The sequence below is a fragment of the Rattus rattus genome, chromosome 2 (assembly GCF_011064425.1).
Source record: "Rattus rattus isolate New Zealand chromosome 2, Rrattus_CSIRO_v1, whole genome shotgun sequence".
In the NCBI taxonomy this organism is placed as follows: Eukaryota; Metazoa; Chordata; class Mammalia; order Rodentia; family Muridae; genus Rattus; species Rattus rattus.
In genome coordinates this window covers 112,405,486-112,433,076 of record NC_046155.1, presented here as the reverse complement: position 1 = coordinate 112,433,076, position 27,591 = coordinate 112,405,486, and positions in this window count along the sequence as shown.

Genomic DNA, 27,591 nt, shown 5'->3' with positions numbered 1-27,591 from the left:
ATCCAGGCAGGACTTCCATTGCAAGGAGGGGAGCACCAATCCGCCCACAAAACCTTCAACTAAATATTTGTCCTGCCTACAAGATGTGAAAGGATAAAGTTGGAGCAGAGGTTAAGAGAACAGCCAGCCAATGACTGGTCCAAATTGAGATCCATTCCAATGAAGGAGAATCAACCCCCGACACTATGAATGATACTATGCAGTGCTTGCAAACAGGGACCTAACATAACTGGTCTTCTAAGAGGCTTCATCAAACAACTGAGGGAAACAGATGAAGAGACCCACAGTCAACTAACCTGGACCCAGGGGGACTCACAGTGACTGAACCACCAACCAAAGAGCATGCGTAGGCTGTATCTCCGCCCCCTACACATTTGTTGCAGATGTGCACCTTGATTATCATATGGGTTGCCTAACAATTGGAGCAGGGGGCTGTCTTAGACTCTGCTGCCTGCCTTTGGTTTCCCTTCCCTTAGCTGGACTGCCTTGTCTGACTTCAGTGGGAGAGGATGTGCTTAATCCTGCTGGGACTTGTGCCAGGGTGGATTGATATTCTTAGGAGGCTCCAGTTCTCAAAGGAGAAAGGGAGGAAGATATGTGGTCTTGTGAGGGTGGGACTGTGAGTGATGGAGGAATGAAGGCTGCAATCAGGATGTGAAGTGAATAAATAAATTAATAAAAACAACAACAACAACAAACAACAAAACCAAAAACTACCTGGAATGGTCTCACTACAGAAGTTTCAGGGGACAGCAATGGTGGCAGAAAATGAGGTCAAGAGGAGGTAGATTATCTATTTGCCTGGTTGGCCATCATAGGGATAAGTATAGTCTATAATAACCAAGATACATAAAATGCACAGTGACATAAGAATAAGATTTTGAGGTTCCATTATAATAAAATACCCTAGTGTCTCTGTAAAGGGTTAGTCTTTGTGAGATGGATAGGTGTAATCTCGCTAAACAAGAAAAAATGATGAACAGCTCTACATGTAACACAGTGACCATGGAGACTGATAAAATTTACACGTATCAGGCCATATCTTAGTAGGTTAGATATGTGGTACACTAGTGAGAAAATTTTACAAATTGAGGTTCTATAATTTATATAAAAGGATCCAGTATTCTTTTTCCTTTTCCTTTTTTATTCTTTCATACAATACACCCCGACCTCAGTTTCCTCTCCCATCACACGGCTCCTAGTCTCCACACGTGTGTTCTCCTGGTTCATAGATCCCTCTGAGGAGCCAAGATTCTAAGACCTCAGTGAGCTAGGATCAGCATGCAGGTCTTATTTATCCTGATGTACTACTTCTCAGAATTTATCTTCTCTTGCACATCCATTTGCATTTTTAACTGTCATTAAAATAGTATTTGTTAAAAAATGTTAAAATGGGGGTTGGGGATTTGGCTCGCTTGCCTAGGAAGCGCAAGGTCCTGGGTTCTGTCCCCAGCCCCAGAAAAAAAATGTTAAAATGCTATTTTTCTAGGTACAGAGCATGAAAAATGTTTAAGTACAGTGATGATTTTCATAGTTATAAAGCTCGAGGAAGTCAAAAAGTTACACAAACAATTGGCCTATCACATGACAGAGGGGTCTTTCAGATGTATAAACAGAATTGCAAAAGTAAAACAGATGAACTAAATACAGCATTGTATTCTAAAAATGTTAGAGATTAAAGAATATTTGATCACAGAGTTTTAAGCTCTAAGAATTTAAGAACCATATTATTTGATTTATTTTAGAATCATCGTTGCTGTGCTACAATGTATTAAACTCTTTGCAAGGAATATTTTCATTCTAGGAGGGGAATGCTAGGATGGTGAGGCAGGAGTGGGTGGCTGGGTAGGGGAGCCCTCTCATAGAAGCATGGGGAAGGGGAATAGGATAGGGTGTTTGCAGAGGAGAAACTGGGAAGGGAGATAACATTTGAAATGTAAATAAATAAAATAAACAATAAAAAGAAAGTTAAAAAGAAAGTTTCATAAATTTGCTCAATTTCTATTGATCAAAACCATTGGCCATTACCTCTTTCCAACTCTCTTTGTGCCTCTGCACCTCAACTCTTTCCCCACTTCATGTCTGCTTTTGATTTCATTTAATTTTTATTTTTATTTTGTTATGTTCAGAAACTTGACAAAGGGCAAAGGGCACAGCACATGTTCTGGGATCTCCCCTGTAAGCTGTCTTTTGTGGCCCAATCAAAGTAAGGGAAAGTGCTCTGTTTGTTCCTTTCCTCCTCCATCTGCTAACTGCGAAGAGAGTTATAAGAAGTCTTTTGACCTAATAAGCAAGAGCTTTGTTTATTAGAGGGGGAAATATGGGGTCATAATCTTTTCTCACACCAATAATTTTAGGCCCTGAAAACTATTGCTGATAAGCAGTCGAAGCTCTTGCTGAGTGTTCCTTTCTGTGTTCTTTTCCCTTTAGAGTTACATGAATCCTAATTAGAGAGAATTATTTTCCTAAAGTGGTGCAGCTTTGTCTGATATTGAAGCCCTAACGTTTTACACAGAACTAATTGGGAGTAGCTTATGCTTAAAGTCCTTTTGTTTTCTTGTTTTTTACTGTATTGTATTTTTGAAAATATAACACAATTACTGCACATTTCCCTCACTCTCTTCTAACCAGTCTCTCGCATATCTCTCTCTTTGATTTCTTTCAAATTCATAGAGGAATTATTTTTGTTTTTTCCTTGTTTATTGTCCCATGAATCTATTTGTTTATGAATATATTCCTAATTATAACCGTATGCACGTATTATCTAAATTTAATCTGTTCAGTCTTTATAATATTATTTGAATATATGTCTTCCAGGCTAACCATTTGTTATTGGATAATTACTTAATGTCCTGCTTATTAGGCAATTTCTCCCACTGCCACCATTCCTATTTTATGTAGTTCCTTTTGTAGGACTGAGGCCTCACTGGTGTCCCTCTGTCCTTTTTAATACATCTGTTATTATTTTTGTTTTGCTCAGGTTTAGGAAATCATGGTGTTCAGACTTTATGGATATTGCCCTGACATTGCTAAGAAACACATGTTCATAGGAGACTCCCCAATCCTCTGACTTTTGACCTCCTTTTTTGGTACATCTTCAGCCATATTTACTTGGCTGTGGGCACTGTTTTGTGAATGTATCCTGATCAGTTATTTTCTGTAATGGTCTCAAATCTGTTGCAAAGAGAACTCTTCTAGAGGAGGGGCAGGGACTATATAAATATTTAGAATGTATTTAGGGATGCTATCAGTTTAGTGAAGTGGTTGTTGAAGTTCTTCCCCAAGATCCATGACTTCATTGCTTGGCTGAGTTTCCAGTACCAGTCATGAGTTCCTTCTTCTTCCCCCCCCCCGCCCCGAGTTCCTTCTTCTTAAGTGGCTCTTAAATCCAATGAGAGACCCTTTGGTTACCACCAAGGTATGCATGACTATAATGTCACGATGGTCGTCATTGTGATTAATAGGCATCACAACTGAGTAGAACTGTTAGTTGCTTCCCTCATTTGGAAGCTTGCCTGGTACTTTAGGTTTCTTAACACCTGTTCTGTAAATTTAATTCTACATTACAGACTATACATGTAGAGAATTATATTTTGGAGAAGTTGTTTCTAATACAGTGCATCAATATGAAGGTTATCTAGGCTAAAATCCACGCCTCACTTCTCTTTCTCATCCTTTGGCAGTACTGATTCTGGGTCCTCACATTATGTCTATAGTAATGAAAAGAGCAGCAGGAAGGTCCTTCTCATCCTCACATCATTCTGAATAATTAGAAAAGGATGGAAAGGTAAAGGCTATTATGTGAGCAAGGCAACTATATATTCAGTCTGATGCAACTTCTTAGCACTCAACTCTTAGCACAAGGTACAGGCTATTATCAATATACTACATGGAAGGACCTGAAGCTTAGAGAGACACAGTTATATGTTTGAAGTCTCTACCAAAATGTATGACTCTGGGATGCATGACTCGTGTTTTTCTACTTCCATCATGGGTACACATTCCATTGTCTCTTTACTTTCACATTTTCTGATTGTTTAAATTGAATGCCATCGATGACAGGATAGTATTTTTCCAAGTCATGACAATATCTTAAATAGAATTAATGTGCTACAATGGTTATTAGCCAAAAGAGGACAAATGCTATTTGTCATTGTCCATCTGTGTGAACAATCAACTTGAGTTTTACTCTTAGAAGCAATATTTGATGATTATTTTGTCAACAAACTATTTAAACGGCATAATGAGAAAGGTTGTGTGTCTTGCAGTCTTCTCTACATCTTCCCTTAATGAGTGGTCAGGGGCTTGGAAGGTGTCCTGGTTGGCTTTTGTCAACCTAACACAACTCTAGACAAATCTAGAAAGAGAAAACCTTAAAGAGAAAAGTATTATATCAGATTGACTTAATTGACCCTTTTTTTATTAATGTTTAATGTGAGAGGTCCCTGTCCTTTCTGGACATTCATTCCATGTCATTCCTGGGCATGTAGTCCTAGGCTATATTAGAAAGGAGGCTGCTTCATTGGCACTATACAAGGCTAGTAATGTTCTGAAAAAATCTAACCAATCTCTATTGAAAAAAAAGTCCTAAAAAAAAAATCCTTTGTTGATGTTTCTGGTGATTTTTCATGACGTAAATACTCCCAGGAATGTAATCTTTAGCACACCAGGACGGCGGTTTCTCTTCCTCTGCTTCAAACATTCAGACTCATGAGGAAATATACTGGTTATAGTCCAGAGAAAGCCAGATGTAGTTCCTCTTCTCTTTCTCTGTGTCTCTGTGTCTCTCTGTCTCTGTTTCAGTCAGTCTCTCTCTCTTTCACTGCCTTCCTCCTTCTTCTTCCATCACAGGCAATCTTCATTCCAGAAAGAAACTAAAGTTTAACATGGTATTTATATTTATTTTTGTTGTTAGGAAAACTGTCATTTATTTCCAAGTTTGGAAGTATGGGGTGGTAAATACTTTAAAGCTTTTGTCATTGTTGTTTGTCTAATATTAATATTAATGTTTGTTAATTCCCTGTCTAATTCTTTATCTGATATATATATATTTAATATAGTAGATTATAGAGATAATTATGTATATTAAATATGTAAATATATATTTATATAAAAATTACATATGATATATAGCTATATACAAATATCTAGTATACATACAATATGTTAGATACATTTTATATATATAATTATTATATGTAAAATTATATACATTTATATGTTCAAATATAGTCACATATTTACATATATAAATATATTTTAATATTTATATATACTATATACAACATACATAAATTTGAAACATAGGTTTACATATAAACATATATAATATATACAACATTTAATAAAAAATATGTATAACCAATAACTGACATATAATATATAAATATGTATTTAATTATGTAATATATTAGATATATTGGATATATAAATAATAAATAAATATGTATGTATTTATTATATGTGCATTATTTAAAATACATTCTTTACCTACTATACATAAATGTATAATCCCATATAAGTATATTAATACAATTTATAATATGTAATATTTATATATAATTGCAAGTTAATGTTATTCTAAATTTCCCCATATTAGATACTAATACCAAGCCTTATTGTTAACGTTTAAGTAAGCAGTGTGTGTGTGTGTGTGTGTGTATGTGTGTTTATGTGTATGTATGTATTGAAATGAATGTCAGAATGCTACAGTCTCATGCTTGATAAAGTGCTCTACAATTCATAGATACATTGATATTAACATCGTTATTTAGTTTTAATTCAAATTAACTATCCCCAGATCACTTGTTTAGGATTAGAGTTATATTCTATTAAAAATACTTGTTTTTGCCATTCGCTTTGATTGTGACACAAACATGTTTTATTTCTCCTAGCAAGATGTAAAACGTGGGCTCCTCCACAGCTTCTGGTAATCTTTTTTCTGTCTGTCTAGTAAGAGGAGACTGAAATACAAGTGCTTGAGAGAGTACTTTGGCTTCCATTACTTTTTGTATTCAGAATCCTAAATTATGCTCTACAATTACTATATTACACAAGTGCAAGTCGGATTACTTTTCTTAGGAAGCAAGTGGCAGCCTAATCCATGGAGGCCAGGCATGAATTCCCCATCTCCCTCCAGGTTGCTAATGACACTAAGTAAGGCATTGTTGTGTGCTCTTCCCCTTTGTTTCAAGGAATTCACCACTGAGTTCCAAACCTCCGCCCAGCCCCAGAGTCCTGACTTTATTTACGAGAGCCTTTTCTTTCTATCATGATGCGTGTCCTCACTACCAGAAGCAGAATCAATATGAATAATGTTATAAAGCCAATATTCATGTAGTTACACCATTACGCTTACACATGACCTTCAGGTATCAATCTAAAAATAAAGTTGCATAATAGTCTATGAAGGACAGCAATATCAGAAATTCAGAGAAATCAGAATGAACTACACCATTCAGAATTATAAAGCAGAACATTTCAACTTTGGCAACCATGAGAGATAACAATAACAACAAATTGATATATGACTTTTATACTTCTGTCATAGCAGATTACTACAGTTAACTACATTTCTGGATCTTCATACTCCCAAGTGAATATATTGTACTAAAATCCAAGTTAGTAAGGTTATATTTTTTTCACAAAGAACAAGGAAAGGAGTACCTTATTTTTCTTCATTTCCACAGGCCACTAACATTTCCTGGCTCATGGTCCCTTCTGCCAGGCTCAACACCAGAAATGCAGTGTCTCTCTGACTTGATTTCCACTGAAACTATTTTCTTCTGTATCACAGCTGGGAAGGACCTCTGTTTTTAAGAATACAGATAATCAGATTGGTATACCTGTAAACTCAGCATTTAAATTGACTTTCAAGATCCTCAAGATGAATCTTTTCCACAAGGTTCCTCTACAGAAAATATGAAAGATAATGTAGTCACCTATAATAGCGACTAGGCTGTGAATATATTTGAAAACAGATTTATATCACAAATAGTAATCAATAATTATACATTTTAGCTCTCACATTATCCTAAGCACAGCATTTTAGACACTCATCTGCATTTTGAAGTCTGGGAATGGTTTAGTTCTGTTAAATAATATTTAAAAATAAAACAATTTAAGTACAAAGAGTCAAAGCCCCAAATTCATGTTCTTATCCAGTTCTTCCAGCTGCCACAATCCAGTAAAACAATTCCGTGGTTTAACAGGGAATTTCCATGGCAACCACCAGATTGCTGCTGAGCTGGTAGAAAGGATTTTAGTCTCAGAGAAATGTGGAGTTGATGTTGAAAATAAAAATCGCCCTGGATAGCATGTCCCATCAGCGGTGACCATTCTGCAGTAACCCAACAAAAAACTCAATACGAGACTTTTTAGATTTTAGCCTGCCTGGTTCCTCCAAACTTTGTTCATCACAATTACATACAAGATTTTCTCTAAATATAAAAAATAATAGTGAAAATTAGATGAATTCTCTCCACAATAACTGAATTTAAACTCAAAACAGATTCAGAACAAAAAGAAAAGGTGAATGGAGGGCAGAAAGTAAATTACACTTTAATGGCTGTAAGGCATTAGTTGTCTTAGGGAAAGAGGAAAAGCTCACAAAGAGCATCCCTCATAAAGCCACTACATGGCAAACAACTGAAACGCTCCTTAAGAAAATAGGTTAACTCAGTTTCCATGGGAATGGTACCCAATGCCAGAATTCTAACTGCTGACAGCCAAAAATGACATGGACTGAAAGAGCAATATGAGAGTAGCTATAAAGACCACCAGAGAGAATCCTTGTTTTATAGCTAAACCCTATTCTAATTGTTCTTTGCATTTGGTTGATCACTTCCTAGTATATTTTCAGGATTGAAACTAATTTAGCTTGTATCTAATATCGTTCAGCCTTTCATTAATAGTAAGTAAATGATTCATAAAAATAAAATGATTACAGAACCCTGGTAGAATGATTCTCAAAAATAGTGCAATCTATAGATTGGAAGTTCATTTATTTGACTCACACAAAGAGAAAACAATGGTAGAAAAAGAAGATAGATTAAATGAGGTCTCTACTAAAGTTTATGCTCTCTGCCAGACACCAACTAACCCTTTGCACATCGAGCATCAGTGAAGTGGAGAATCAGGTCACAGTTCACAAGGTTTGATGTTGTGCTTCTGTCAACCACAAGAGCATGGGGCTGGCATTGAGATGGCAGGAAGGTCATCACAAATACAGAAGATAAATGAGGGAGCTGGAATAAGCAGCATGAAGGGGTCAAGAGAACTACTTTGTAGGGAAAACTCTATTGCTATTCCTAAGCATCTAGAACTAGAGAAAGCTGCTATTGTTGTAACAGTCCTATCTCTACTCATAGAAGAGTGAAGAGGGGCAAGGAGACACACGCTGCATTGAAACAAGGGGCTTATAAGGCAAAACTGATGAAAAGAGAGAGTAATAAGCAAAATAAAGACATTTATAAATGTGTCAGGTGGTCAACCCTGTTAATGTGCATAATAATAAAACAGTGTATGAAGAATTTAAACAGAAAAAAGAAAACAGGCAGGGTACCAGGATTGCTCTACTGTTGACTGTGTAAGCATCAAAAATCCTGGTTTCTTGCCAAAAATTATTCCCTTAAGTCAATAGCAGACAGCTGAAGTGTGATAGTGCAAGTGTCCTGAGCTCAAAAATGATGGCAGCATTTTCACTGAACATTATTCCATTCCAGTTCCTACCTACTAGGGAGGTTGGGTCTATGCTTACAATTACGTAGCTCCAGAGTATATGATTTCCTTTTCCTTTGAGGGGTTCAGTTATCTGCTGTGGTTTAGACTGCTCTTTCTATCTTGTACACTTATTATTCCTAAATCCTTCCATTCAGACTCCCTGGAAAAGCCCCATCCAGCAGTAGATGGGCAGCAGAAAGCAATCTCAATGGCATCTTTGGAAGTACTTTGTCTCATAATTATTTGTCAGGGATTTTTTTTAACCTTAGAGTTCCTTTGTATATGTACTTTAGCTTCCAGTTTTGTGTTTTAATAGGATTTTTCTGTATATGGCATGTTTGTCTCTGAATCTATATGCACTTCTAATGTTTTTCCAATTGTTTCTTTTTTTTTCTTGTTTGCTTGTTTTGTCCTATACTAGTTTGATTTTTTTTGTTGTATTTTACTCTATTTTATTTTTCCTTTTCTTATTCTTTAGGCCTGTTTGTTTCTAAGGAGAGACATAAAGTGTGGATTCAGGTAGGAGGGGAAGTAAGGTCTTAGAGAAGTTAGGTTGAGGAAAAGCAAGAATCAGATTATATTGCCTGAAAAAAAACTATTTTCAATCTTTAAAGAGAGAGAGTAGACTCTATGAGTAGATTTAGATAGCCAGGATTTTAAACAATGCACATCCTACCCACAATGCATGGTCCCATTGGGGCATAAGAAAGCTAGATAACACAAACACTTTGTGGGCCAGAGGCAAACCATGAGATGGTTTGATAAAAGGAATGATATTGTCTGATGCTATTATGTTAGATAACTGAGTTCCAAAGATTAAAATAACTAAATAAAAAATAGCAATAAAAATAATAAAAACTGTAGTATGTTTAGTCTGCTAATAGCCATGAAAAATAAAAATGGAATGCAAAATATTTTACAGAAATTCTTTAATAGATATCCAATATTTATATATTATTTATTCACTTGAAGTAATTACCACACACTACTCTTCCTTATAGAAGAAAGGAAGAAAAAAAAAACACTATAATGAGGTAACATTGTTGTCATGAAAGGTCAGCAAGAACACTTGGAATAGTGGTTGTGACTATCTTGAACATTTGTTAACATCAGGAACACTCCATGACTTGTTCCATTTATTTCTGACAATGCTAAAACATCACACAAATACTGTTATCTTATGGATAAACAGAGGACTGTAGAGGGCAACTATGTCCTTAAGGCTCATAGTAGCAAACCTGCTATGAGGTATTGAGTAATAAATGGTGATTCTTAGTAATAAGAATTTCTAAAACTGCTTTTATATGTCACTAGATTGTGGGTGATAACAATGGGGTAAAGTCCCTAGAAGAAGGTCCTAATGAGATGAGAATAGTGTAGATAAATAGAAAAGAATCAAAGACCCAGAAATGAACCTACACTCCTTTGTTTGGTCACTTGATCTTTGACAAAGGAGCCAAAACCATCCACTGGAAAAAAGACAGCATTTTCAACAAATGGTGCTGGTTCAACTGGAGATCAGCATGTACAAGAATGCAAATTGACCCATTCCTATCTTCTTGTACAAAGCTCAAGTCCAAGGGGATCAAGGGCCTCCACATAAAACCAGATATGATGAATCTAATAGAAGAGAAAGTGGGAGAGAATCTCAAAAATATTGGCACAATGGAAAATTTCATGAAGAGAAAACCAATGGCTTATATTCTAAGATTGAGAATTGACAAATGGGACCTCGTAAAATTGAAAAGCATCAGTAAGGCAAAGGAAACTGTCAACATGGCACAATGGCAATCCACAGATTGGGGAAAGATCTTTAACAACCTTATATTCAACAGTGAACTAGTATCCAAAGTATACAAAGAATTCAAGAAGTTAGACTCCAGAGAACCAAATACCCCTATTTAAAAATGGGATACAGAGCTGAACAGAGAATTCTCAACTGAGGAATCTTGAATGACTGAGAAGCACTTAAATGTACAAAATCCTTAGGAGTTAGGGAAATGCAAATCAAAACAACCCTGAGATACCACTTCACACCAGCCAGAATGACTAAAATCAAAAACTCAGGGGAGAGCAGATGCTGGCGAGGATGTGGAGAAAGAGAACATTCTTCCATTGCTGGTGATATTGCAGGCTGGTACAACCACTCTAGAAATCAGTCTAGTGGTTCCTCGGAAAATTAGAAATAGTTGAAGCTGAGGACATAACTATACCACTCCTAGGCATATACCCAAAAGATGTTCCAACACAAAACAAGGGCACATAATCCTCTATGTTCATAGCAGCTTTATTTATAACAGCCAGAAGCTTGTAAGAGGCCACAAGTCCCTCAAGAAAGGAATGGATACAGAAAATGTGGTATATTTACACAATGGAGTACTATTTAGATATCAAAAACAATAACTTCATGAGATTCTTAGGTAAATGGATAGACCTAGAAAGTATCATGAGGTAACCCAATCACAAAAGAACATACATGGTATGTACTCAATGATAGGCAGATATTAGCCAAAAAGAAGCTTGGAATACCCACAATACCACTCCGAGACCATAATAAGCCCAAGAAGAAAAAAGATCACGCCAAAGTGTGGATGCTACAGTTCTATCCAGAAGGGGAAACAAAATAATCTAAGGAAGTAGAGGGAAAGAGGGATCTGGGATGCAGAGAGGGATCTGGGATGGAGAAAGGAGGGGGAAGGAAAATGGAGGCAGTTCAGATAAGGGAGGAAATGGGATAGAAGTACAGAGGGTCAGGAATTTGAAAGTAGGTGTGTAGCAGTGGGGGAGGGGAAACTGGGGTACCCACTAGAAAGTCCCAGATGCCAGGGACACAAAAGGTTCCCAGGACCCAATAGGGAAGACATTAGCTGAAATTCATAACAAGGAGGTGAGATAACCTGTAGAGACCATATCAAGTGGATAGGCACAGCCTTCAGTGAGGGATGGTGCCACCCACCCACCTCAAAAATATTAATCCATAATTCCTCTTGTCAAAAGGAAATGTAGGGACAATGAGAGGAACAGAAACTGATGGAAAGGCCATCCAGAGACTACCCCACCTAGGGATCCAACCTATTTGCTGACACCAAACCAAGACATTTTGCTGATGCCAAGAAGTGCTTACTGACAGGTGCCTGATATAGCTGTCCCCTGAGAGGCTCTCCCAGAGCCTGACTAATACAAATGAGGATGCACACAGCCAAACATCTGACTGAGCATGGGGACCCCCATGGAGAAGTTAGGGCAAGGACTGTTGGAGCTGAAGTGGTTTGAAACCTCATAGGAAACACAACAGTATCAAGCAAACAGACACTCATAGTTCCCAGGGACTAAACCACCAACCAAATAGTAAACATTGGGGGAACACAGGGCTCCATCTGGATATATAGCAGAGAATTTCTTTAGTGGGCATCATTGGGAGTGGAGTCCTTTGGTCCTGTGGAAGCTCTATGACCCATGGCAGTAGAATGTTAGAGCTCTGAGGCAGGAGTGGGTGGGCAGATGGGGGAACACCTCATAGAGGAAGGAGATAAGTGTAGGAGATAGGGGCCCTGTGGAGTGGAAACTGGAAAGCAGGATAACATTTGAAATGTAAATAAATAAAATAACCAATAAAGCACGAAAAAATAGTCTTAAAAGCATGCAAAGGATCTTACAAGAAGGGGTAATAGAGGTTGTAGAAGAGAGGGCAGGAGCAGAAGCACAATGCACGCCCTCAGAATGATGTCCAAACTCAACATTCTCACTCGCAACATGGATCTTACCTCTCTAAGGAAATTCTTTGATTATTCTTCTTTTTGTAGTACCAGTGTCTCAGTTATTGCTATGAATTTAGTGTGTGTACGTGCACCTGTGTGTACATGTCTGTTCTTTCAAATGTGTCCCTTATGCTAGAATGTGTTGTTACTAGTGACACAGCCTAGTTATATATTCATGTGAACACATAGCGCATTGTTTATGAACACATATAATGCCTAGCCAAGTCAATGAGAAATTTTGTGCTCGGCTTAAGTAATTTATAGTTTTGAGATTGCTTTTGGATTAGTTGACAATGAAATTTATGTTTATGATCATTCCAATGTGAAAGCCAATGACTTTTCACAATAAACAAAACAAAACAAAACAAAATGCACCAGAATTCTAACATTAACATGACCTGCCCTCTCCTCAACCCATCTGCCAGAATTTAAATTCCTAGGCAACATAATTTTCTCACTAAGAGGAAACCTTTCAATAATTGCTTTGCAAATGAGAGAAGAGAGCAAGGACTGGGCACTTAATTTGGATATTTTCCTTTGCAACAGTGCAGAAATAACAGATTTAATGAGAATGGTGTAATGAACGTGAGTAACAATTTCATCCTTGAGCTAAAGTCACATTTTTCTCTCCACAGGATGGAGTTGAAGAGGTGGATTGGGCAGGAAACTCACCTGGTGAACACGCTATGTTTGCAGATGTAAGGGACACACAGCTGTCTTTAACTGCTGTGATTTGCTTACCCACATGAGGTATTGCACAAAATAAAGGGAAGTTGAAACTAGAGAGTGGAAAATGTGGTTTTTTAGCCCAGCATCCTTCAGGCACTGAGAACTGCCATTCTAAACCAGAGTGTCCTTGATGAAAATGTCCTAGGACACACTGGACATTGCCTTGGGATGAATTCTTCAAAACCATGGAACACTCCTCTTTTTTTTGGCAATTTTGTAGTCTTTTAGTGTCTGCTTCATATTGGGAAGCAGTTACACTGCCCTCTGCTGTTTACTGAGCTGTATGACCAGCACTCTTAAAAGAAAGAGGTCAAGTTCACGTCAAATTAAATATCTTTGATTATACATTAGTGTTCAGGATACCAGATTATTAAGAAGAACAGTATAAAAGGTGCTATTGTTTCCTTGGATGTGCTGGGAGAAGAGAACAAAATTGAAATACCAATATAAACTAAGCATTGGGGAAGGAAGCAAAAGGAAGTGGGCATATTTTGGACTAGGATGTGAATTTGATTACAGGGGAAGAAAAGGGGACTGAGGTAGAAAGATAGTAGAAAAGGATATTTAGATGGCAGTGTTATACAGTAGCGAACTGCCCTGATATTTCAGAATGGATCCATTTGACCACAGTCATTATTATGAATAAATCAGAAATACATCAGTTAACCTATCATTTATTTATGATACCTGCAGCTAGAGATCCCAACAATGTACTTTCATAGAAGATTTAAGTATCCTCAGAGGCCATAATACAATATTAAAGAACAATGAAATCATTCTATCTTCAATAAAATGGATAGAACCAGAAATTATATTATGCTGAAAGTATTTATCAACTGTAGGAGTTCTCTGGTGGAATTTCTGGGGTTGCTTATGTATGCTATCATACCACCCACAAATAATGATATTTTGACTTCTTCCTTTCCAATATGTATTCCATGGTCCCTTGATCTCCTTTAGTTGTCTTATTGCTCTGACTAGAATTCCAGTATTATATTGAATAGAAAGGAAGAAAATGGGCAGCCTTGTCTTCTCCTAGATTTTAGTGGAATTGATTTAAGTTTCTCTCCATTTAGTTTGATGTTGGCTATTGGCTTGCTTCATATTGTTTTGATTTTTAGGTATTGTCTGTATCCTTGATCTCTCTAATACTTTTAACATGAATAGATGTTGGATTTTGTCAAAGGCTTTTTAGTATCTAATGACATGATCATGTGATATTTTTCTTTCAGATTGTTTATATGGTGGATTATAATAATAGATTTTCATATAGTGAATATCCCTGCATCCCTGGTATTAAGCCAACTTAGTCATGGTAGGTGATATGTTTGAGGTGCTCCTGGATTTGGTTTGCAATTATTTTATTGATCATGGTTCATAAGAGAAATCAGTGTGAAACTCTGTTTCTTTGTTGAGTCTTTGTGGTTTTGGTATCAGGGTGACTGTAACTTCATAGAATGAGTTTTCCAGTGTTCCTTCTGTTTCTATTTGTGGAGTTTTGGTATCAGCTTTTCTATGAAAGTCTCGTACAATACAAAATTAACTCAAAGAAATCAGTACCCCTCATTTATATAAATGATAAACAGATTGAGAAAAAACTAGGGAAACAACAGCTTTTAAAATAGTCATAAATAATGTAACTTGATAGAACTCTAATGAAGCACATGTAAGACTTACATGATAAGAACTTCAATTCATTGAAGAAAGAAATTGAGAAAGGTATCAGAAGATGGACAGGTCTTCCATGCTCATGGATAGGTAGGACTAACAGTGAAAATGACCATTTTACCAAAAGCAATTTACAGAATCAATGCAATTCCCATCCAAATTCCAACACAATTCTTCACAGAGAAGACAAAGAAGTTCGCATCTTCATATAGAGAAACAAAACCCCGGGATGGCAAAAATAAGAACAAGAAAAGAGGAATCATCATCCCTGACCTGAAGCCATGCTACAGATCAACAGCCATAAAAGCTGCATGGTATTCATATAGGAACAGACAGGTTCACCAATGGGATTGATTGAAAGACTAAGACATAAACTCACACAGCTATGTACACTTAATTTTTATAAAGAATCCAAAACTATACAATGGAAAAAACAAGCATCTACAACAAATGACACTGATCTAACTGGATATCTGCAGGTAGAAAAGGCAAATAGGTCCGTATTTGTCACTTTGCACAAAACTCAAGTTCAAGTTCATCAAAGATCTCAACATAAAACACTAAATATACTAAATCTAATAGAAAAGAAAATAGGGAATAGCCTTGAACTCATTGATACAGGAGACAACTTCCTGAACAGAATGGCAATGGCTCAGACTCTAAAATCAACAATTGATAAATGGGACCTTTTGGAACTGAAAAGCTTCTGCAAGGCAAGAGACACTGTCAATAGGACAAAACTGCAGCATATAAATTAGGAAAAGCTCTTCGCCAGCTCTATACCCAAGAGGGGGCTAATATCCAAAATTTATCAGTAACTCAAGAAGATAGACACGGGGTTGGGGATTTAGCTCAGCGGTAGAGCACTTGCCTAGCAAGCGCAAGGCCCTGGGTTCGGTCCCCAGCTCCCAAAAAAAGAAAAAGAAAAGAAGAAGAAGAAGAAGAAGAAGAAGAAGAAGAAGAAGAAGAAGAAGAAGAAGAAGAAGAAGAAGAAGAAGAAGAAGAAGAAGAAGAAGAAGAAGAAGATAGACACAACTCAAATATCTCAGTTAAAAATGGCATTCAGAGCTAAACAGACAAGTCTTATCAGAGGAATCTCAAGTCACCAAGAAGCACTAAAAGAAATGTTTAAAGTCCTTAGAGAAATGCAAATAAAAATGACTCTGAGATTCCAGTCAGAATGGCTAAGATTAAAAACTCAAGAGATAGCACAAGTTTGCAAGGATGTGGAGCAAGGGGAATACTCCACCAATGCTGGTGGGAGTACAAACTTGTACAATCACTGGAAATCAATTTGGCACTTTCTCAGAAACCTGGGAATAGTTCTACCTCAAGACCCTGAAATACCACTCCTGGGCATATACCTAAAAGATGCCTCGCTGTATTACAGGGACACTTGCTCAACTATGTTCATAGCAGCTTTATTAGTAGTATCCAGAAACTAGAAACTAAATGTTTCTCAACTGAAGAATAGATTAAAAACAAGGTGGTACATTTACACATTGAAATACTATTCAGCTATTAAAAACAAAATATTCTGAGCTTCTTTTTGGCTAACATCTAGCACAATACACAGACCATATGAAACCCAAAAAGAAAGAGGATCACACCAAAGTGTGGATGCTACAGTCCTATGCAGAAAGGGGAAAAAATAATCTTAGGAAGTAGAGGGAGAGATGGATTTGGGAGGGAGAGAGGAAGGGGAGGGAATAGAGGAGCCAGTTTAAAAAAAAAGATATGGGAGGAGATCGGGGAATTACAGAAGTCAACGATTTGAAAGTAGGTGTGTAGCAGTGAGGGAGGGGCAACTGGGAGTAGCCACTAGAAAGTTACAGATGTCAGGAACCCAAGAGTTTTCTAGGAATCCAAGAGGTTCCCAGGACCAAACAGGGAGGACATTAGCCAAAATACCCCCAAAAGGGAGATGGAACCTGTAAAGACCATATCCAGTGGATAGTCCCCAGTTGAGGTATGGGGCCACCCACCCACCTCAAAAACATTAATCCAGAATCCCTTCTGTCAAAAGGAAATGGAGGGACAAAGAGTGGAGCAGAGACTGAAGAAAAGACCGTCCAGAGACTGCCCCACCTAGGGATCAACCCCATCTGCAGACACCAAATTCAGACACTATTGCTGATGCCAAGAAGTGCTTGCTGACAGGAGCCTGGTACAGCTGTCCCCTAAGAAGCTCTGCCAAAGCCTGACCAATACAGATGCAGATGCACACAGCCAAACATGGGACTGGGTGTGAGGACCCCAATGGAGAAGTTAGGGTAAAGACTGTAGGAGCTGAAGAGGTTTATAACCCCATAGGAAGAACAACAATATCAACCAACCAGACCCCTCCTCCCAAAGTTCCCAGGGACAAAACCACCAATCAAAGAGTACCCATGGGGGGATGCATGGCTTCAGCTGGATATGTAGCAGAGGATTTCTTTAGTGGCATCACTGGGAGGTGAGCCCCTTGGTCCTGTGGAGAATCGATGATCCAGGGTAGGGGAATGCTAAGGCACTGAGGCTTGAGTGTGTGGGCAGGAGGGGGAGCGCCTTCATAGTGGCAGGGGTAGCTGGTAGGGGATAGGGGGATTGTGGCGGGGAATCTTGGAAGGGGGATAACATTTGAAATGTCAATAAATAACCAATAAATTTTTAAAAGGCATTATGAGTTTTTCAGGCAACTGTATGGAACTTGAGAATATCATCCTGAGTGAGGTAACCCACTCCCAAAAGGACATGTATGGTATGTACTCACTTATAAGTGGATATTAACCATAAAATACGGGTATGATATTACATTCCACAGTCCCAAATAGTTAAACTAGAAGGAAGGTACAAGTCAGGATGTTTGAACCTCACTTTGAAGTGGGAATAAAATTAGTCATAGGAGGCAGATGGTGGGAGGGAACTGACCTTGAGAGGAAATGGGGAGGGGAATTGGGAGGGGGATTATGGTCATGTTTGGGCACAGGCAGGAGAGATGGCTGGTTGGCCATGAGAATAAAAGGAAATCTGCATCTGATGGGTGTGGGGAGGTAGGAGGAATCTGGAGAATGTGACAGAGACCTAGGATAAAGGAGACACCCAAGATTCAGCAGAGATGACATCACAGAGTTGGGGTTACGGAACTTGAAAAGGCCACCTCCAATAGCCAGGTAGGAACCCCACGGAGCAATAAGGACACTAACCCACGCTCAAAACCTTCAACCCGAAATTTATCCTGGGACAGTCCGGAAGATGGAGAGATACTAGGGAAATGATTAACTAATTACTGCCCAACTTGGCATCCCATTGGCAAGCACTAATTCCTGGCACTATTAATGAAACTCTAATATCCTTGCAGACAGGAGTTTAGAATGACTGTCCTGAGAGTCTTTACCCAGCAGCTGACTCAGAGCCCACAGTATACAGTGGATGGAGCTTGGGGACTCTTATGAAACAGTTGGGGGAAGGATTGCGACCCCATGAGGATAGGAACTCCGTAGGAAAACCAACGGAGTCAACTAACCTGGACTCTTGGGGCTCTCAGAGACTATAAACGATCAACTGAAGAGCATACACGAATTGGAATTAATCCCCACACTGCCCACTAGCACATATGTAGCAGATGTGCAACTTGGACATCATGTGGGTCCCAAACAACTGAAGCATGGGCTGTCTCAGAAGCTGGTTGCCTTTCTGTGAGATATGTTCTACGTGGGCTGTCTTGTTTGGCCTCAGTTTGAGAGTATGTGCCTACTCCATAGAGATTTGATTTTTCAGTGTCAGGAATAACCAGGAATGGGGCTTCTACCCTCTCAGAGGAGAATGGGAGGAGAATGGGGCAAAGGATTGTGAGAGGGGTAATGGTGGACAGTGAACAGGGTATAAATAAAATATAATAAAGAGAAATTATGTTGAGCAAAATATTGTAAATCAGAAAGACAAATACTACTTGTTTCCTTTCATACTTGATTCATGATATAATTTTTGTTTGTTACTAATTTTTGTTAGTTTATTATTAATTTTATTAGTTTATTATTATTTTAATTTTAATGTATTTATACGGATGGTTATTGGTCATGTAACTAGAAAAAAGACCATGAAAGGGGGAAAAAGATATCCTAAGGAAGGGTATAGATAAGATAAAAAACAATAGCACCAAGTATAAAATGTGTGCTTACTTATAACAGTAGGAGGTGAGGATTGGGTCAGGAGGAAGAGTCTAGGAAATGACAAGAGGGAGTTGAGGCAGTAAATATGATGGGTGTGTTTAAGTGTGATAACGAACCTCATTTACTGTGTTGTTAATTTTGTAAACAATAAAAAATTCAAAAGAAAAAATAGATTAAGTTAAGAGAAAAATTTGATTAACTCTTTGAATTAATTGAATGGAAAAATTTGTTACAAGAGAATACCTAATCCAGTAACTATAAAAAATACAAATTAGATTTTATTGTGCTTATAATTTTGTTTATCAAAGATATCATTAGCAAACAAAAGAAAGTTACATGAAGGAATGGCAAGGTAGAGGAACAGAAGAAATTATGAAAAAACATTACTTGTGATAAAATTCTCAAAAAGTTAAAAATTTATACAAAAAGTAAGCAACACTTAAAACCATAGATTGAGCAAAGGTATCATCCATAAAAGCAATAAATCACCTATTATCTAACAAAGAATACACTATCAGGCAAATTGATTCTGTTGGTGAAATATTTAAATATGTTTAATTAAAAATCACATATATAATCATATATATATATATATATATATATAAATGGGAGGGAGGGGGATGAGATAGAGGGTTTCTGGAGGGGAAACCAGGAAAGGGGATAACACTTAAAATGTAAATAAAAATTCAATAAAAGAAAAAATGTAATAAAAAAATCACATTTATAAAAAGAAACCCTGAGATCTACACAAACATCACTGACATATTTTTGACATGTGGACTAAGTCTATTCAGTATAATATTTCAGAATAATTCTTTTTCAGTAAATGAAGTTTTAAATATGGACTTTATAACTCAAAAACTATCGTCTTGACACAAATGCAACTCTTGACAAAAAATATGTTCAAAATGGAGCATAGATCTAAATATAAATGAAAACGAACAGAACTAAGAGAACATGGCATAGGTAAAGGTTTAGATGAGATTTTTCTTTTGATGACTTTGTAGACTATAATGCCAATGAGACAACTAAATAAATGAATCATAGATAAGTTGGAATTCATTAACATTAACAAATTCTTCGTTGAAACAAGTACTATGAAGAGAATTAAAGCTAAACTGCAGAATGGGATCATATAGAAAACGTGTTGTGCCTCAGCCTTGCTATGAATCTATAATAAGTAATATCTATAGTAGAGACATACCTTTAAATAGACAAAAGAACTGAGTTGTCTTCTCAGAGAAAACACAGCAACCAGTAAACCTATGAAGTTAGCCTATGAACCTACAGAGTTCAATGTATTATTAACAAAAGCCCACCTGAATAATATGTCATTTGTGAAGAACATACTTGAGAAAAACTATAAAGCCTAGAATTATTAGAACTCTGTAATACAGAGACAAATCCTACTAAAATATAGAGAAGTAATTTAAACAGACACTGCAACAAAGATGTGCAGATAATGATACTCAACACTATGTTATTGGAGGTTAAAAACAAAACCAATACTGAGACACCAGCATACAGAGCAAAAGGGTCAACTCTTGTAGCCAGGCAGGACCCCCTAGTGGTGGGATAAGGACACCCACCTACCCATATATCTTTTAACCCAAAATTTGTCCTGTCTAAAAGAAATGCAAGGACAAAGATGGAGCAGAGACTGAATGGTCACCTAATAACTGGCCCAATTTAAAACCCATCTCATGGGCAAACATCAATCCCTGACATTATTAATAATATTCTGTTATGGTTTCAGACAGAAGCCTAATATAACTATCCTCTGAGAGGCACTACCCAGTGGCTGACTGAAACAGATGCAAATACCAAGAGCCAAACATTGGAAAGAGGTTGGGGATCATAACGGAAGAGTTGGTAGAAGGATTGAAGGCCCTGAAGGAGATGGGTACCCCACAGGAAGACTAACAGTGTTACTTAACCTTGACCTCTGGGACGTGTGTGTGTGTGTGTGTGTGTGTGTGTGTGTGTGTGTGTGTGTGTGTGTGTGCGCGCGCGCGCACATGGAAGTCAGAGAACAACTTTCAACAGTTGGTTCTCTTCTATCATATAGGTTCTGGCTTGCAAGTTGTTAGGATTGGTGACCAGTAGAGTGATAAGCTAAGCCATCTCATTGGACCTATTCTAAATCTTGAGATCAGAACTATCCCACCTCAAAAAGGCATCAAGGAATATTAAAAATATATCATTAACTCAAACCAATTTTAAGAGGTAAAATATTTTCTAGTAAGAACATGAAATAAAAGAGTCTAATCATAGGGTATTCTGGAACAGGCAAACCATGGTGATGCTGGAAATAAGATGAAACTATCAGGATTGAGAGGAAGAAGTGATGAGAAGCAGAGCATGTGGAACTCACAGGGGAATGAACAATTCTGCAGTGAACACAGCTTCAATTTTTACATTTTGTACATTTTTTGCAGCCTGTACTAGTGCAGCATCAGAACAAACTTTCTGTTATTGATTATGATACGTGTGTCACTCAGGAATAGGATTGGATAATCAATGAGGTTCTTGTATTTTGAGGAGGAATCATATGGAAACTACATGTTATTTTTTGCTTTGCCATGAACCTAAAACACAGTGAAGGAGTTTATAATGTGTGTGAGTTTTTGCAAGGATAAGTGTCTGTACACCTCAAATTTCTGGATCAGATTTTAAATCTTGGCAGGTATTATCTGTTTGGAGACTTGTTTTTGAGATTAAGTATTTTTTTTTTATCACAAAAGACTCTGTCTTACCTAAGCTGTACCAGCCTGGTTCTGATCACTGCTTTGTGTAAGCTGGTGGCAGACGGAGAGGAGGGTTTGTTGAGAATGAATAGCAGTCTGCTCTTCTGGAAGCTAGCTGTTTTGCCACTTGTCCCCGAGGCAACCAGAATATATACTGACATAATTTGACAAACAGACCACCAACAAACTAGAAGCATGTCTGGATCCTTAGGTGATAACAACTAAACATGAATATGAGTTCCTCAAAATTGTTTGGTTCAATTTGTATGTATTATTTAAACCCACTGTTTTGATCCAGATTAAAGTTTGGGACAAATGGAATAGTTTGTACATAAAATATGGTTTTAAAAACATTTTAGAATTTTGTTTGATATGGGTAAAACACAATATAATTCTGTAAATTATATAAAAATCCAATTGCTCAAATTCAGTAGACTGCAATTGCTATTTTATCCACAAACATCAGCCTGGGAAAAAAGAACACATGATTTTCAAGGCTATCACTTTCAAATCCTGTTTCCACTGTCAACCCCTGTGAGTCCCCTGGGACAGATACCTCATTTCCTCTGTGTAAGTGTTACTGTCATCTAAGGTGTCTTGGTATCTGCTTCTGGTTTATATAAATAGAACAGTATAGAGTGTACAGAATTTTTGTTTCCACATTCAGAGTTTGAGTCTATCTCCATTTAAGAACTGAAACATACAGAGAGCAAGGGGCATTTTTTGTATGTATACTTGCTTATCTTCTCATTTCCCTATTATGCTTTCTGTACCCATTTAAAAATATCATACAATATACAAAGCACAAATAGTGAGCTGTCCTAATGCAGAAAAAAAATACCTTAAAATTAAAGAGGTTGCCAAGCCAAGTGATTTATGCCTATAATTGCAGAATTCAGGAGGCTGATACAGTTGGGAAAAGAATTCAAGACCAGGGCTGAAGAGATGTCTCAGGGGTTAAGATCACTTGTTCTTACAAAGGACCCCAATTTGGTTTCCATAACATGCACAGTAGCTCATCACCATTTATCACTCCATTTCCAGGGGATCTAGCTCCCTCTTTTGACCTCAGAAGGCACCTGGCATGCATGTGTTGCCCAGACTGACATACATGTGAACAAGACATACATACAAAATAAATAAATGTTTGAGAAAAAAATCCAATGCCAACCTGGGGACAAATTGAGACCTTGTCTCAAAACCAAAAGGGGTAAACAATAACAACAAAATCAAAGAAGGTTAACAATGAGTCAAAATTGAAGTCACACAGGATTAACAAATGGTTCTGGTATTTCTCGGTAGAATGAGTGCAGATTGTAGCAACATACTATACATTTTTAAAAAACTAGAAGAGATTTTGACTATTTCACTTTAAGTGGCAAATAAAAAGACAGGTTGATTCAAGCACCCACTGCACCAACAATTTATGTATGTATCAAAACATCACAATGCCTCACCAATATTTATGAATAGTCTTTGTTTTTATGCATCAGTAAACAAATAATTTAATTTGAACTTTAAGAAACAATGCATTAAACATGGTTACAAATTCCCCAAGGGCACAATATATAAAAGTGATGGAGCTCAATTTATGAAAGAATATAGACCTTGCTATTTATTAAAATACATGAAACTAAGTTAAGAACAAAAGTAGTCATAACTATCTGTATCATAAGAACAGGCCACATCAGCTGTCACTTTTTACATACCCACAAATGGCCATTATTCTCAGGCATTTTCATTATTACTCATAGTAGATTATGTTTATATGCTAGGCATTTTGGACTTATTTTGCTTTTTTCACAATACTGCTAGATTTTGCAAGGAGATACAGTATGTAGCTCCACAGAAATAATTTAATAAAAAATTCACAGAAATATTTAATCAGAGAATGTGGATAATAAAATCATCCTCAAATAAGTTTTTATTTTTAAAAGTAAAATAAAGCAATAGCTAATTTATACCAAATTTTATTAATGTTTAAATGGTTTGACTTTTTTGACTTCTTTTCCAAGGTAATATTGAATTCATCTGTATTATAAGCTATCAAATAGATGACCGAAACCATCATTTATTATTAAAATTATAGTAGGTAGAACTTTATGCTTTTTAGTGCATTTTCTTACTGGTTTTAAAATTATTAGTCTATATAAGTAAAAGTTACAAGCTTTTGTGACTTTCATAGCAGAAATAATCTGCACATCTCTTCATAGTTAAGCACTGAAGAGAGACAGTTAAGATGTGTTTTTCTTTTTTTTTTTTCTTTTTTCATCTTTATTAACTTGGGTATTTCTTATTTACATTTCAAATGCTATTCCCTTTCCCGGTTTCCAGGCCAACATCCCCCTAACCCCTCCTCCCCTTCTATATGGGTTTCCCCTTCCCATCCTCCCCCCATTACCGCCCTCCCCTCAACAATCACTTTCACTGGGTGTTCAGTCTTGGCAGGACCAAGGGCTTCCCCGTCCACTGGTGCTCTTACTAGGATATTCATTGCTACCTATGAGGTTGGAGCCAGGGTCAGTCCATGTCTTTGGGTAGTGGCTTAGTCCCGGGAAGCTCTGGTTGGTTGGCTTTGTTGTTCATATGGGGTCTCGAGCCCCTTCAAGTCCTTTCTCTGATTCCGTCAACGGGGATCCCGTTCTCAGTTCAGTGGTTTGCTGCTGGCATTCACCTATGTATTTGCTATATTCTGGCTGTATCTCTCAGGAGAGATCTACATCCGGTTCCTGTCGGCCTTCACTTCTTTGCTTCATCCATCTTATCTAGTTTGGTGGCTGTATATATATGAGCCACATGTGGGGCAGGCTCTGAATGGGTGTTCCTTCTGCCTCTGTTCTAAACTTTGCCTCCCTATTCCCTCCCAAGGGTATTTTTATTCCCCTTTTAAAGAAAGAGTGAAGCATTCGCCTTTTGGTCATCCTTCTTGAGTTTCATGTGTTCAGTGCATCTAGGGTAATTCGAGCATTTGGGCTAATATCCATTTATCAATGAGTGCATACCATGTGTGTTTTTCTGTGATTGGGTTACCTCACTCAGGATGATATTTTCCAGTTCCATCCATTTGCCTATGAATTTCATAAAGTCATTGTTTTTGATAGCTGAGTAGTATTCCATTGTGTATATGTACCATATTTTCTGTATCCATTCCTCTGTTGAAGGGCATCTGGGTTCTTTCCAGCTTCTGGCAATTATAAATAAGGCTGCTATGAACATAATGGAGCATGTGTCTTTGTTATATGTTGGGGAATCTCTTGGGTATATGCCCAAGAGAGGTATAGCTGGGTCCTCAGGTAGTTCCATGTACAATTTTCTGAGGAACCTCCAGACTGATTTCAGAATGGTTGTACCACTCTGCAATCCCACCAACAATGGAGGTGTTCCTCTTTCTCCACATCCTTGCCATCTCCTACTCAAGCAAACACAAATGAAAGCTAGAAAATACAAATGAAGAATTGCAATGTTATTAAAAGTATTCATCTTTTCCATGTTGTTTATTGAGTTTTGTCATTGTTTTTTGTTGCTGTGTTTAGATCAAACCCCAGTGTCTGGTAGGTGCACTTTCATGACAAAGTATAAAGCATAGCAGTCAAGTACTTTGCCACAGAGATACACCTCACTCTTGGATTTTAAGAAGGAGCCTTGTTAATACAGTTCAAATTGAGTTTGAGCTTTCCATTTATCCCAGTCTTTCTGGAATTCACAATATTACATGCTCAGTATCTAGAACACTGTGATTACAAGCTGCACTACCATTCTTAGCTTTTTTGAATACTTTATATATTCAGAATATTAAGCCCTTATCAAATGTATACCACAATTTTCTGTCTGCCTTTAAGTAGGCATATATATATATATATATATATATATATATATATATATATATATATATACTGCATATATATAGTCTCTTCTCTAAATTTACTTGTGTTAATTTGATACATCATTTGTATACTTTAGGCATGATGAATATAAATGTAACATTTAAGTTATGATGAAATCTTTATAGAAATACAGCCTTGCTATGTGTGTACTTTTATAATATGCTCTTTCCAAAATACTGTATGTGTTGGTAATTTCTTTCAATTTTATTCCATTATGGAGAATCAAACATCTAACTACTCAACTACACTGATGTATAGTTAGCATTTTTCTATTTTTCTCCTGTAATTTGGGGATGAACATCCTTGTAATTGTTTTCTCTATTACTTTATAGTGAATGCTGCTTAAAAGGTTCTCAACTGTTCAGCAACTGTGTGTGTGTGTGTGTGTGTGTGTGTGTGTGTGTGTGTGTGTAAATAATGAATTTAAATGACATTTATTGGAATCTTCCACTATCTTTCCAAATAATTCAATGAAAATGTTATGCAACTAAGTGTAGAGTGTGAGGCCCATTCTGATGACAAGGTACTTTACAGCAAGAGCAAACAGTTCCCTTTAGTGATGAGGGGATGGCTTGACTAGCATACAAATGTCAAGGCTTGTAAATATTTTTGGAATCTATGTCTGAAATAACACAGTGATGAAAGAAATAAGATCTCTCTCTCCCCCTCCTTCCCTCTTTCCCTCTTTCTCTCAACTTTCCATTTCTTCTCATTCATTTATGTTTTATTCACTTTACATCCAGAACTCACCACAGCCCCATCCATCTCCTCCCAGTTCTGTCCTAACAAAACTCTCACGGCATCACACATCCTCTTCTCCTCTGAAAACGGGACCATTGCAACCTGGGGCATCTAGTCACAGCAGAACTAAGAATATCCTCTGACAGCCAGGCAGTCCAGATAGGGCAAGAGATCTACGATAGGCAACAGTTAGAAACAGCCCCTGCTACAATTGTTAAGGGACCTACATGAAGATCAAGCCATACATCTGCTATAAATATGTAAGATCCAGTCCCTACACAATCTTTGGTCAGTGGTTCAGTCTCTGTGATCCTCCATGAGTCTAGGGCCTGTAGGTCTTTTTGTGTTGTTCTTGACCCCTCTGAATTGCTCAGTTCTATCCCCCACTCTTTTAAAAGTCTCCCTGAGCTCCACTTTATATTTGGCTATGAGTCTCTGCATCCGTTGGCATCTGCTACTGGATGAAGCCTTTCAGGAGACAAACATGACACGTTCCTGTCTACAAGCAAGGCAGAATACCATTAATAGCACCAGAGGTTGGCTCTCTCACAAGAGATGGTCGCTTTCTTAGGTGACTGAACCTACAAACAGAGCTAACATTGAGGAGGAGTCCGAGATGAAAAACTCACAATGCTGGTTCATTCTTAGTCATTACTAACATTTCTGATGAAGAAATAAAATCACCTATTATAATGTAAGTCAATAAATTCTCTTTTAATGGCAATGGCATCTTGTTAGCCGCTCAGTCAATAGATACTTAGAAGTACAGTTTCCAGTGCATTTAAAAATATGTATAGTTAAAATTAAATTGTTCTTCCCTAACAGCCACTTTAAAATAAATGTAATGACCAAGAAGAACAACACCCATTAATCTAACCAATAATTTGACTTAATTACCTCTACCTGTATCCCATTTCTGTCTATGAAGCAGTTTATTTATTTAATTTGATGTAGTTTTCACATATGTTAGAAATTAGCTTTTTGTCTATTATACTGGGTACATAACCATAAAATCTTTTGCATAAGGTTTTTCTTAAAATCTTTATTACACTTTCATAAATCAGTTTTAGACATTTTTACTACTCGCATATATCAAATATTTTCTCTGAAGATAGTACATTTCTTATTACAAATCTCATTTGGATGATATACATTTTATCTTATTTTTTGTAAATATTTTATTTATTTTATG